Here is a 13,238-nt window from a genome sequence, read left to right on the forward strand (position 1 = left end):
TGCCTAAATGAGAGGCAACTGAAGAAAGGCATGTTTACGCACTGTTTCTCCACTCATTACTTATGCATAGCGTATATTATTCAAAATAAGCAATTATCCCAAAGAAAACAAAACTATTTGCATTTCCCAGGAGAGAACTTGCCCCTTTGAGGGAGCTAGTGTCAGGTAGAGAGCAAGAAACCACTGACTGGAGCAGAAATAGTACCATATTCTCTCTATAGAACAAAATCCAAATGCTGCAGCCTGACATGCCCACCCTCCCACATCTTGGCCCTGCCCAGCTTGATTTCACTCACTTCACAAATGCCCAATATGTTCCTCACTCTAGCGCTGGACTCAGTTCTTGTTCCAAATGGAAACTAATGTTATAAGCACTGAAGTTTACAAAATTTGGGGTGGAAGAGCATTAAAATGAAAAAAAATAATAATTTCATTTTTTTCTGTAAATTATAAAAGACCTCCATTATTCACTTGTTTTGGTGAAATATACAGAGGGTGCCCCCCCAAAAAAAATGTATACACATTTTAAGAAAGGAAAAAACGTATTAAAATTACAGTGATGGTAACCACTTAGAGCACCTTTTGTAATGGCAGAAATCAAACATGACCTGTATTCATCTTTTGTTATGGGTATATATTGAGTATTACAATTTTAATAGTTTCTTTCCTTTCTTAAAACGTGTATGCTTTTTTTTTGTCACCTCCGCTATATACTGCCAGACATTATGGTATGGAAATGATTCTTCTTCCTGACTCTTTTTCCAAGCATTCTACCCACAATGCTTTTTTTTTTCTTTTTTCCCCTGGATATTTGGCTGTTGTTTTCAAATTTTCACAAGAAGCAGAATTCCCTGGGAGGCTTCGAACAGCATATCATTGGGCTCCACCCCAAGAGTTTTGGATTCAGTGGGCTTAGGTTGGGGACCAATCATTTGTATTTATAAAACATTCCCAAGTGATTCCAATGCTGCTAGTGGAGGGACCAACTTTGAAAACCATTGTTCTAAAATCATGCCGGCGGATAAGGTAGCTGCCAGCCACATTTAGCTCTGGAGTTCCTGAAATATGGCTGGTCTGACTTAGGATGTGCCCTAAGTATAAAATACACATTAAGTTTCTAAGACTTTGTACAAACATAGAATGCAAAATACCATATTAATAATTTTAGATGATCACATTGAAATGATACTATTTTTGGATATTTTAGGTTAAACATAATAACATATTATTAAAATTAATTTCACCCATTTGTTTTTACTTTTTAATATGACTACTACAAGGTTTAAAAATACAGAGATGGCTCACATTATATTTCTATCAGACAGCACTGCTCTAGAGGATAAGGGTGAGATATTGTCAACATGAAATCGAAGGGCAAAAATAGATTGAAAATATGAAACCAAATTTGATTACCTCAATATTAATTGACTATTCCAAGACCCTAGAGAAGCATATGTCAAGTTCATGGTGATATAAAGGAGCTGTGAAGTAGTTAAGATAACCCAAGTCAGAGAAAAGCGGTTGATCAACGAGAAACAGAGAACAATCCAAGCCAAAAGCATCTTGTAGAGTCAGGTTTTACAGAGAGTCAAAACACGATTTTCCATTTGCCCAGTATTATAGGTGATATCAGTGTGTAAAACAGGGCTATTAACCCTATTAACCCATTAATTTGACTTTTCTATGTATAGTTTTTCCTTGGGGATACTGCTAAGTTTCCAAGGGCAAGAACTAAATCTGTAGTTTCCATAATTTGAGCACTTAACACTGCAACAATCTACATTAGAAAATGTTGAGGAAAATTTGTATACAATCTTCCCTTCTTGGATATTCACAAAGAAATAAATTTAATGCATAATTGCACTGAGAAGTTCTTCAATTATTAAACATTTAACTTTTTCTTACTAAGCACTTTATATAAATATGAGATAATTTTGCTTATAGTATCTATTAACTTTTCATGCATGGAAGTTTCCAAAGAAACCACTCTGGAAAATCTAGTCCAGTGGCAAGAGGCTCCTTGATCATCATGACCCTTTTGGGTCAGGAGAGAAGAAACAGGAAGGCTATTTGTCTGATGAATTATGTAGACAAAACCTCCTGGATATTCTTTTCTTCCGCTCTGCCGGGAAAGAAAGAATTCCACCATTTTAGCTCCATCACATCCTTTCTGGAATCAGCAAAACAAAGTATTCTAGGGAGAGATCTCTGCATGGTAAATCCTTCCCAAGGTCCTCCACTTTCTGACCTTCCTCTAGGGATTTCTTCTGAGGATTTCTTCTTGGATCATGTCTTTTCCATGACTTTAGGAAAAAAAACAATGAACACATACTTTTGGGGTGCTGATCACCAAATCCAAGGTAGCTCTTCACCAGTATCTGATAGACACCTGCAGCAGTCTGGTCAGGAGAGCAAGCAAATAGAGAGAAGGAAGAGTGGAAAGGAGTATAACTGTGTTCAGGGGCCAGGCTTCCTGTTTCCAGCAATTTCCTTTTAAAAATCTTTAAAGATGCTTGAAAATGACTCTAATATAACATGTATTATTTTCCATAAAGCATATAAAGTTACCTTAGGACAAAAAGGATTTAGGTCCTTTTATCACTGCAGAGGCTAAAGTAATTTTGAAGGCAAATATTTAAAGTAAAAATATGTTGTTTGCCTTAGCCCCAAATCACAAACAACAATCGTTTTTCTCTTCTGAATTGATTTGACATTCTCTGACAGCATTTTTTTCTCTGGCTGAACTATTCCCCACAAACTCCAGTTTGCCTTGTAGATGACAGAGCAGGACTGAGTTATTTTATTATTATTATTATTATTATTATTATTATTATTATTATTAATTTATTTTTCTAAACACTATGTAAGGTTGTACTGCTTGGTTATGTGTAGGCATAAGATGCAGCCAAACTCCTTAGGGTGGGCCTATGCAAGTAAAAGGCATTGTTGGGATGTCTTTGTTTTATTATTCTGCATTGTTATTTCCCAAGCCTAAGCATAGAGATTTCTCTGCTGATGCGAAACCAGAAGGCACTGTGCTTAAACAGTCATTTGGCAGAGATATGCTTCAGTAGGAGAGTCAAGACACTATCCATACCACATTCTTGTGTTGGAGAATCCAGCTCAAGCTAAATCACTGTTCCTTAATTTCATAAATATTCATCGGGAGGAATTTATCCAAGTGAAACTATGTTACTCTTGTAAGTGACAGAGGACAGGGGATGAGCGGGGTTGGCTTCCCAAATCCCAAGGTTTCTATCCTGTCAAGCGATGGCATGACATTTCATTGATGTAGTTTTCCCTTTCCACTTGGCAGTTTGGTGGGTAGCTAAAAGGAGCTGATTCACTTAACATAAAATATTAGCATTCATCAAGATTTTTGAAGCTCTGTGTGATTAAATCATCACGGAAACAAATGTAGTTTCTTAAATGAGGTGTGACTGTGCCAGCCCCAAGAAAAACCCTAGGCATGGAAATGGAGGGGGATAAAAAGTCAAGTAGACATGGAAAATCTCTCACAACTTTACTATAAGAATCTTAATTAGTCCCAAAGGTTTATCTCACTCATTTTGAAGCAAACTCAAGCAGATCAGACAATGAAATATGTGTCAAGCAATCTTCGCTAGATTCAGCCATCCTACTGACAGTATCTGACCCTCTGTACTTGGAGTCATGAGTTGGCTTGGATTTTGCTCCATTCAAAATAGCAGATATGTAGGTGGAATTGTGCCGATAAATGAGCTTTTCTAATTGAGTTCATCCTTGTAAATTAATAAAATTTCCTGCCAATCAAACATGTGCATGTTTGCAGGAATATTATCAGTAGGTAATGGAGATAATTAATACTTCATGACATCGAGGTCTGAAATTAAAATCAAATCTGGGACTTAACTGCGATTATTAAATCTGAGGAAAATTATCTTTCAGATGACAAGTGTCACAACCTTCAGCACCTGAATTAATAACAGGGAAAGAGCCTCCAAAAACACAGTGCACACTTCTTTTTTCCTGTGTTGCAATAATTACCACTTTGTGACATGAAGGACCTATATCTGGATCAAGATAATATTGCAGATCAGTGAAGTATTACTGCAGCAGAAAACACAAACTTCAGGTAACTTATCTAGTTACAAAATATAATTGAGAGAGAGTAGGACTGGGAGATGGTGACCCTGGCTGTAGTCCTGACTTTTTTGAGACCTGGGTTGTAGCCCAGAATCTTGCTGATATTTTTGTGTTTTACTTGAGCTAAGCAAATCATGTTGCCTACCTGGGACTTAGTTCTTTCATCATGTGAAACTAATTTTTGCCCTGTTGAAAAGACTCATATAAAGATGAATTAGGAGTGTTTTGTGGTTTTTTTTATTTGTTTTTTTGTCAGACTTCATATATTATTGATAGTGTTTTCTCTATTATATAATACATCTGTGATTAAACAAAATATATTCACAGTCCAGTACTTAATTTATGCGATCATTTGGATATAATCAATAAGAAATAAGGTGAGGATAGTCTGTCTATACCGCAGACTCTGCGCATTATGTCTGTATGTGATTTTCGTTTTTCTTTTTTTTTAATTAAAGTTTATTGGGATGCCAATTGTTAGTAAAATTACATAGATTTCAGGTGTACAATTCTGTATTACATCATCTATAAATCCCATTGTGTGATCACCACCCAGAGTCAGTTGTCTTTCCATCTCTTCCATCATATATTTCATCCCCTTTACCCTCATCTACCAAACCCCCCACCCCTTACCCTCTGGTAACCACTAAACTACTGTCTGTGTCTATGACTTTTTGTTTCTCATTTGTTTGTCTTGTTCTTTTGTTGTTTGGGGTTTATATACCACATATCAGTGAAATTACACGGTTCTTTGCTTTTTCTGTCTGACATATTTCTCTTAGCATCATACTCTCAAGATCCATCCATGTTGTCACAAATGGTTCTATTTCATCTTTTCTTACCGTGGAATAGTATCTAATTGTGTATATATACCACAACTTCTTTATCCATTCATCTATCGAAGGACATTTTGGTTGTTTCCATGTCTTGGCCACCGTAAACAAAGCTGCAATGAACATTGGAGCACACATGTCTTTATGTATAAATGATTTCAAATTCTTTGTGTAGATACCCAGGAGAGGGATTGCTGGGTCATATGGTAATTCTATTCGTAATTTTTTCAGGAACCTCCACACTGCCTTCCATAGCGGCTGCACCAGTCTGCATTCCCACCAACAGGATATGACGGTTTTTTTTTCTCCACTGCCTCTCCAACACTTGTTACTATTTGTCTTGTTGATGATAGTGATTCTGACTGGGGTGAGGTGATATCTCATTATGGTTTTTATTTGCATTTCTCTGATGATTAGTGATGTTGAGCATTTTTTCATATGTCTATTTGCCATTTGTATGTCCTCTTTGGAGAAATGTCTCTTTAGGTCCTCTACCCATTTTTCAATTGTGTTGTTTTTGTTGTTGTTGTTGTTGTTATTGAGTTGCATGAGTTCCTTGTATATTTTGGATATTAGTCCCTTATCGGAGGCACTGTTTGCAAAAATCTTCTCCCATTTGGTTGGTTGCCTCTTTATTTTGTTTATGGTTTCTTTTGCTGTGCAGAAGCTTTTAAGATTGGTATAATCCCATTCATTTATTTTAGCTTTTACTTCTCTTGCCTTTGGAGTCAAATTCATAAAATGCTCTTTGAACCCAAGGTCCATAAGTTTAGTACCTATGTTTTCTTCTATGCAATTTATTGTGTCAGGTCTTATGCTTAAGTCTTTGATCCATTTTGAATTAATTTGGTACATGGTAACAGATAGCAGTCCAGTTTCATTCTTTTGCACGTGGCTTTCCAATTCTCCCAGCACCATTTATTGAAGAGGTTGCCTTTTCTCCATTGTATGTTTTTGGCTCCTTTGCCAGAAATTACCTGTCCATATTTATATGGTTTTATTTCTGGGTTCTCAATTCTATTCTATTGGTCTATGTGTCTGTTTTTCTGCCAATACCATGCTGTTTTTATTATTGTTGCCCTGTAGTACAAGCTAAAATCAGGGAATGTGATACCTCCAGCATTGTTCTTTTTTCTTAAGATTGCTTTGGCTATTTTGGGTCTTTTGTGGTTCCAAACAAATCTGATGATTTTTTGTTCTATTTCTTTTTTAAAAAAATGACATTGGTATTTTGTTGGGGATTGCATTAAATCTGTATATTGCTTTGGGTAATATGGCCATTTTAACTATGTTGATTCTTCCAATCCATGAGCACGGAATGTCTTTCCATTTCTTTGTGTCTTCTTCAATTTCTTTTAAAAACGTCTTGTAGTTTTCAGCATATAGGTCTTTCACATCCTTGGTTAAATTTATTCCTAGATGTTTTATTCTTATTGCTACAATTGCAAAAGGAATTGTTTGTTTTTGTTTTTTTAATTTCATATTCTGAGATTTCATTGTTAGTATACAGGAGTGCAATGGACTTTTGTAAGCTGATTTTGTAGCCAGCAACTTTACTGTATTCATTGATTGTTTCTAATAGCATTTTGGTGGAGTCCTTAGGGTTTTCTATATATAGCTTTATGTCATCTGCAAAGAGTGACAATTTAACTGCTTCATTCCCAATTTGGATGCCTTTTATTTCTTCCTCTTGCCTGATGACTCTGGCAAGGACTTCCAACACTATGTTGAAAAGCAGAGGTGATAGGGGACAAACCTGTCGTGTTCCTGAACGTAGAGCAAAGGGCTTCAGTTTTTCACCATTAATTATGAGATTAGCTGAGGGTTTGTCATATATGGCCTTTATTATGCTAAGGTATTTTCCTTCTATACCTATTTTATTAAGTGTTTTAATCATAAATGGATGTTGTATCTTGTCAAATGCTTTTTCTGCATCAATTGATAGAATCATATGATTTTTGTCCGTAATTTTGTTCATGTGATGTATCATATTGATGGATTTGCGAATTTTGAACCATTCTTGTGCACCTGGGATGAACCTCACTTGATCATGATGAACAATTTTTTTAATGCATTGTTGCATTCGATTTGCTAGAATTTTGTTTAGGATTTTTGCATCTGTATTTATCAGAGATATTGATCTGTAGTTTTCTTTTTTTGTGTTGTCCTTTCCAGGTTTGGGTATCAGGATAATGTTGGCCTAAAAAAATGAATTAGGGTGTACTACCTCTTCTTCAAATTTTTGGAAGAGTTTGAGCAGGACAGGTGTTAGATCCTCTTTGAGGGTTTGGTAGAATTTATTTAGTGAAGCCATCTGGTCCCGGACTTTTGCTTTTGGGAAGGTTTTGGATGACTGATTCAATTTAACTTACTGGTGTTTGGTCTGTTTAGATTTTCCAGTTCATCATAGTTCAGCCTAGGAAGGCTATATGTTTCTAAGAACTTGTCCATTTCTTCTAAGTTATTGAATTTTGTGGCACATAGTCCTTCATAGTATTCTTGAATGATCCTTTGTATTTCTGTGGCGTACGTGATAACTTCCCCTTTTTCGTTTTTGATTTTGTTTATTAGTGTCTTCTCTCTTTTTATCTCAGTGAGCCCAGCCAAGGGTTTGTCAATTTTGTTAATCTTTTCAAAGAACCAACTCTTTGTCACATTAATTTTTTGTATTATGTTTTTGTTCTCTATTTCATTGAGTTCTGGTCTGATTTTCATTATTTCCTTTCTTCTGCTGACCTTGGGTCTCATTTGTTCTTCTTTTTCTAGTTCTTTAATGTGTAACACGAGGTTATTTATTTGGGATTTCTCTTGTTTCTTGACATAGGCCTGTAATGATATAAATTTCCTTCTTAAAACTGCTTTTGCTGCATCCCTAAAATTTTGGTAGGATGTATTTTCATTCTCATTTGTTTCTATGTATCTTTTGATCTCTCCTCTAATTTCTTCTTTGACCCGGTCGTTCTTTAAAAGCATGTTGTTTAATCTCCATGTATTTGTGTTTTTTCCTGCTTTCTTTTTGAATATGCTTGGTATGATTTCAATCTTCTTAAATTTGCTGAGGTTATTTTTATGTCCCAATGTATGGTCTATCCTTGAAAATGTTACAGGTACACTAGAATGAAACGTATAGTCTGATGTTTTAGGATTAAGTGCTCTATAAGTATCAATTATGTCCATTTCGCCTAATGTGTCATTTAGGGCTGCTATTTCATTATTTATTTTCTGTTTGGATGATCTATCCATAGCTGTCAATGATGTATTTAGGTCCCCTGGTATAATTGTGTTTTGGTCAATTTCTCCCTTTAGTTCTGTTTGTAGTTGGTTGGTATATTTTGGTGCTCCCTGATTGGGGGCATAAATATTGATGACTGTTATGTCTTCTTGTTGTATAGTCCCCTTTATCATTATGAAATGCCCATCTTTGTCTCTTGTTACCTGTTTCACCCTGAAGTCTGTTTCATCTGATATCAAAACAGCTACACCTGATTTTCTCTGGATACCATTTGCTTGTAGTGTCAATTTCCACCCTTTCACTTTGAGTCTATGCTTGTCCTTGTAGCTGATATGGGTCTCTTGGAGACAGCATATGTTGGGTTTAATTTTTTGATCCAATTTGCTACTCTGTGCCTTTTTATTGGTGAGAACAGTCCATTTACATTTAGGGTGATTATTGATATGTGAGGATTTCCTATCATTCTATCTTTAGTTTTCTGGTAAGTCTGTGTCTCCATTGTTTCTTTGCCTTTTTGTTGTTGTCTATTATTTTTGTGTGGTGGTATTCTATCATGTTTCCCTCTGTTTCTTCTTTTATTACAGTATATATTTCCGTTCTGGATTTTTTTTTGAGTGGTTACCCTTAAGTTTATGTAAAAGAAAGTTTGATATTTAAAGTATTCCATTTTTTTCAACGTGCTTACTTTCTCCTTTTCCATATTCTGGTTCAGGCCTTTACTCTCCCTCTTTTTATGTTTTGGTCACCACAAATTGTCCCTGTTGACAGTGGTCGAATAGCCTCCTTCAGTATTTCTTGTAGTGCAGGTCATGTATTAGAAAATTCTCTCAGCCTCTGATGCCTGGAAAGGTCTTTATTCCTCCTTCATATCTAAAGTATATCTTTGCTGGGTATATTATTCTTGGCTCTTAATTTCTTTCTTTCAATAGTTTCAATATTTACTTCCACTCCCTCCTGGTTTGTAGTGTTTCTGCTGAAAAATCTGATGATAATCTAATGAGATTTCTTCTGTAGGTTACTGTCTTCTTTTCCCTGGCTGCCTTGAGGATTCTTTTTCTGTAGTTGATTTTTGACAGCTTCAATACAATGTGCCTTTGAGAAAGCCTGTTGGGGGTGAGGTAATTAGGTTTTCTATTTGCTTCTTGTATTCGAAGATCCAGTTCTTTCCATAAGTTTGGGAAGTTCGCATTGACTATTTGTTTGAATATACTCTCTGTTCCCTTCTCTCTTTCTTCTCCTCTGTCTGCCCATTGTTCTTATATTGCTCTTTCTGATAGAGTCAGAAAGTTCTTGTAGAGTTCTTTCATTTCTTTTAAGTCTCAAGTCTCTTTCTTCTTCCATCCATGTCATTTCCAGGTTTCTATCTTCGATGTCACTGATTCTTTCCTCCATCTGGTCAACTCTACTACCTAAGCTGGCTATTTCATTCTTAATTTCTTCTACTGAGTTCTTAATCTCCAGAAATTCTATTTGGTTCTCTTTTAAAAATTTCAATCTCTTTGGTAAAATGTTCATGTTGTTCTTTGATTGTGTTTCTGAGTTCATTAAACTGCCTTTTTGTGTTTTCTTGCATCTCTGAGTTTTTTCAGACCGCAATCTTGAATTCTCTGTCATTTAAGTCACATAGTTCCATATCTTTAAGTTCATTTACTGGAGACTTTTCACTTTCTTGCTGAGCTATGTTGTTGCCTTGGTTATTCATGGCAATCAATGATTTATTATTTATCTTCCTAGACATCTATAGGAGTGGGTTCTGTAACAGGTTGGTAGGAAGAGGTCTTTCTTTTGTTTTGCAGTGTGTTGGTAGAATGTTTTATTTTGTTTCTGACTGCAGCCTTTTTTTCTCTCTCATACTGTAGTGCTATGTTTTATCTGCACTATTCCAGATTCTTACACAGTGGGGGGCATTCCCTGGAAGGCAGGCTTCTCCTTTGTTAACAGTTCACCGAGGTCATAGGGCACCTCACCGTGTGGGGATGCGGGGAGCTTTTGAAGTTCCAAAGCTTTTCCTGCACCAGATTCAGAGCCTGTGTATTTCAGCAGTTCTGTTTACTCCAGCAGGGATCCACCCAGATTGGTGGGGCAGGTGCAGGGTGAATTGTGAGAGATGGCCCCAGAGCAATGGCAGGCGACCACCCCCACAGCCAGTCCTGCTTCCACAGAAACCTCCCCTTTGCCGGAACTAGTTGGGCTGCAAATGTGTGTCAGCAGACCACAGTTCTCAGACCTGCAAATATTCTGTCCTTTTGATCTGACACTGCTACTGTTCCGTTTCTAGCAGTAGGCAGGTGGGGGTGGGGAGAGTTCTGGGATGGTAGGGAGGGTGGGGCTAGGCTCAGTGCCTAAAGCTTCCGTTCTCTGCTCGGCAGTGAGGACTTAAACCACTTAAGCCACCATTTCCAGCCTTCTTCCCTCAGTCTTTGCTCCAATGTCTCTGCCACGAACGTTGGGCTCAGCCGTATTATATACTGCCCCCTCAGCCCTGTGGGCCATAAGTGGAACCCTAGCAGTCTGAGGTCTTCCCTTCCCTCAGCGAGCTTGGAGCACTGAGCTAGGTCTGCGTCCTGCACCCGCTCAGCTCCGTCTCCACACTTCTCCCTTCCCCCCTCCCCTGCTCCCAGGATTTGCCCACCTTTAGGTGAATTCAGTAGTGGGCCTCTTCGTCTTGCCTGTCTGCTGTGCAGGGAGTCTTTTGTGGAGTTATAGTTGTTCATTTGTTGTAAATTCCAGGGGAGATTTCCAGAGGCTCACCTCACACCACCATTTTGATGATGTCACTCCCCTTTGTATCTAGGAGTGTTTTTTTGTTTTGTTTTGTTTTTTAATAATGAATTTATCATTAGTTTTTTTATGTTCCTTCATTCTTCCAACATGTATTGAATGCTAGCCATTATGTAGGGTGTTTGGAAAACAGATATTAGAAAAGACTCAGTCCCTGGACTCAAAGAATTTTACAACCTGGTGAGAGAAATTTTTACATAAAGGGAACCGAGAAAGGAAACCCCTCAGAATCCATGGGAGGCTTGTCTCAAGTGGCATGAGTGATGAGGATGAGTTGCTGGCATGGTGAAATCCAGACGAGATGATGTTGAGACTCAATCTTGGAGGACAAGCATTTTTTTCACAGACAGATGAACATTCAAGGGAATAAGACAACTGTTTATAATATTCCCCCCAGTGTGTCTAGACTGAAGTGGCTGATTCCCAGGGAACTGTTACTAATGTGCAACTATCATAGGTACATGCTGAAAACAAAACAGTTTCCCAAATCACAGCTGCATTCTGGAAGTGAGCTAGTATAGTTTATAAGAGGAGAAAAAAACAGCCTGAGGACAGCCTACTAGGAAATACTGGAGTTAGAATTTGTAGCATGTGGCTTCATCAGTATATGTATGACATCATGTTGTTGTTAAAATCCGAGAATTGCTGTGGTGAGGCCTGAGAGGACCTTTTCTTTTATAGGAGCAGGACCTCAATAGAACAGTTGCATTGATGGCAGATGTCTGACACAGTGAAGAAACCCAACACCCTGTAGAGAATAGAATCATGGAGACCAGGCTGGTTTGCAGCGGTAAGGCCACCAGGGGTCCACTGAAGCCCAGATCGAGGGTGGAAGAATAACTCCCTACACTACCCTTGGGTCTCTGTGTTTGCTTTGACGCTGACTTTCTCCACCAGGACTGACCCAGGGAAGGATATAGACTTATGCATCTGAGAAAGGGAAAGGAGAAGCAGGTCCTAACAACACTCACCACTGATGGTAGGGTGGGGGTCATGAGGATAAATCCATGCTCACAGGATCAGGCACAGCTCTTCCTGCTGAGGACTAGATATAAAAGCTACAACTGTCCCCACTGCTCTTCTGAAATACAGGTCCTGAGGTGTTCCCTTCTCTACAAGCTGAGCTGGCACTCAAGTGGCATGCATCTACACTGGAGGGTAAAATATGAAAAATCTTCCTTCCTGATGTGTGGATAACCTCTGTTCTATCTTCCCACCTCTCTGCCAGCCCGTCCCCTCCTCCAGGATCTTGCAGACCTTCCCTAAGGGGATTTTCAAGCCCTCTCTCCAACACCAGGGCCAGTGTCGTTCCTGTGGCTAAACCCTGTGCTATACACACTCATTTTGAATGTCACCATTAAGTCTAAGAAAAATGACCTCCTCCATGCCCTGGGGGAGAGTTTCCCCTGCCCCTGGTCACACTTGCTGTTCAAATGTGAAATCTCCTCTATGCTCAGATATAACTGATCAGAATCTGTTGGAAAACACAAGATAAACTTGATGCCAACATAGCTTATGGCAGCACACAGTGCTATTTCTTACTCTCTCGTCTAATTAAAACCCTCTATATGTTACTCTCCAGCTGAGACATGAGCTGTTCAAATCATGGTAAGGCAAATGGTCTGCTAACATACAAATTCATCTTTCTTTTACCCATCGGAGCTTGCCATTCATCTCATTTCTTCTGAGCCTCCCAGATGCAGGAGGTCTAATTCGGGACGCCCATTAGCACTCTGGAAGTGATCGTTGCTAGAGGGGTGGTACAGTCAGTCATATGACTAAACACAGAGGTGAGTCAGAAAGCCCTGGGCCAGAGACCTCTCTCACTACTTAATAAATTAATGACCTTGTATAGGTAATTCATCCCTTCAAGTCTGTTTTTCAACTATATAATGGAGACATTAAGAGTATCTAAAACATAAGGTTGTTGTGTGGGTTAAATGTGATCATGTACATTAAGTGTTTAGAAGGCTTTAGTACTAAATGAGAACTTCATAAATGTTAGCTATTACTGCTGCTTGTCATTGCCTTTGCAGCCTGTTGTGCTCCAACTCTCAGGGAACAAGTGTGCTAAGTTGTAATGTTGATCCTTAAAACCCAGACACAAAGTTGTGAAGTATCATTGGAATGGCAGAAATAGTGATAGACGGATGAGAGAGAGTTTTGAGGGGAAAGGGCTGCTTACCCTGTTGTCAGCCTCCTCCTCTTACTGAGGATATGCTGTTTCCAGACAGACAGAAGCATGGAAACCAATTCTAAAATCTGGG

Source organism: Rhinolophus hipposideros (genome assembly GCF_964194185.1).
Source record: "Rhinolophus hipposideros genome assembly, chromosome: 12".
Classification (NCBI taxonomy): domain Eukaryota; kingdom Metazoa; phylum Chordata; class Mammalia; order Chiroptera; family Rhinolophidae; genus Rhinolophus; species Rhinolophus hipposideros.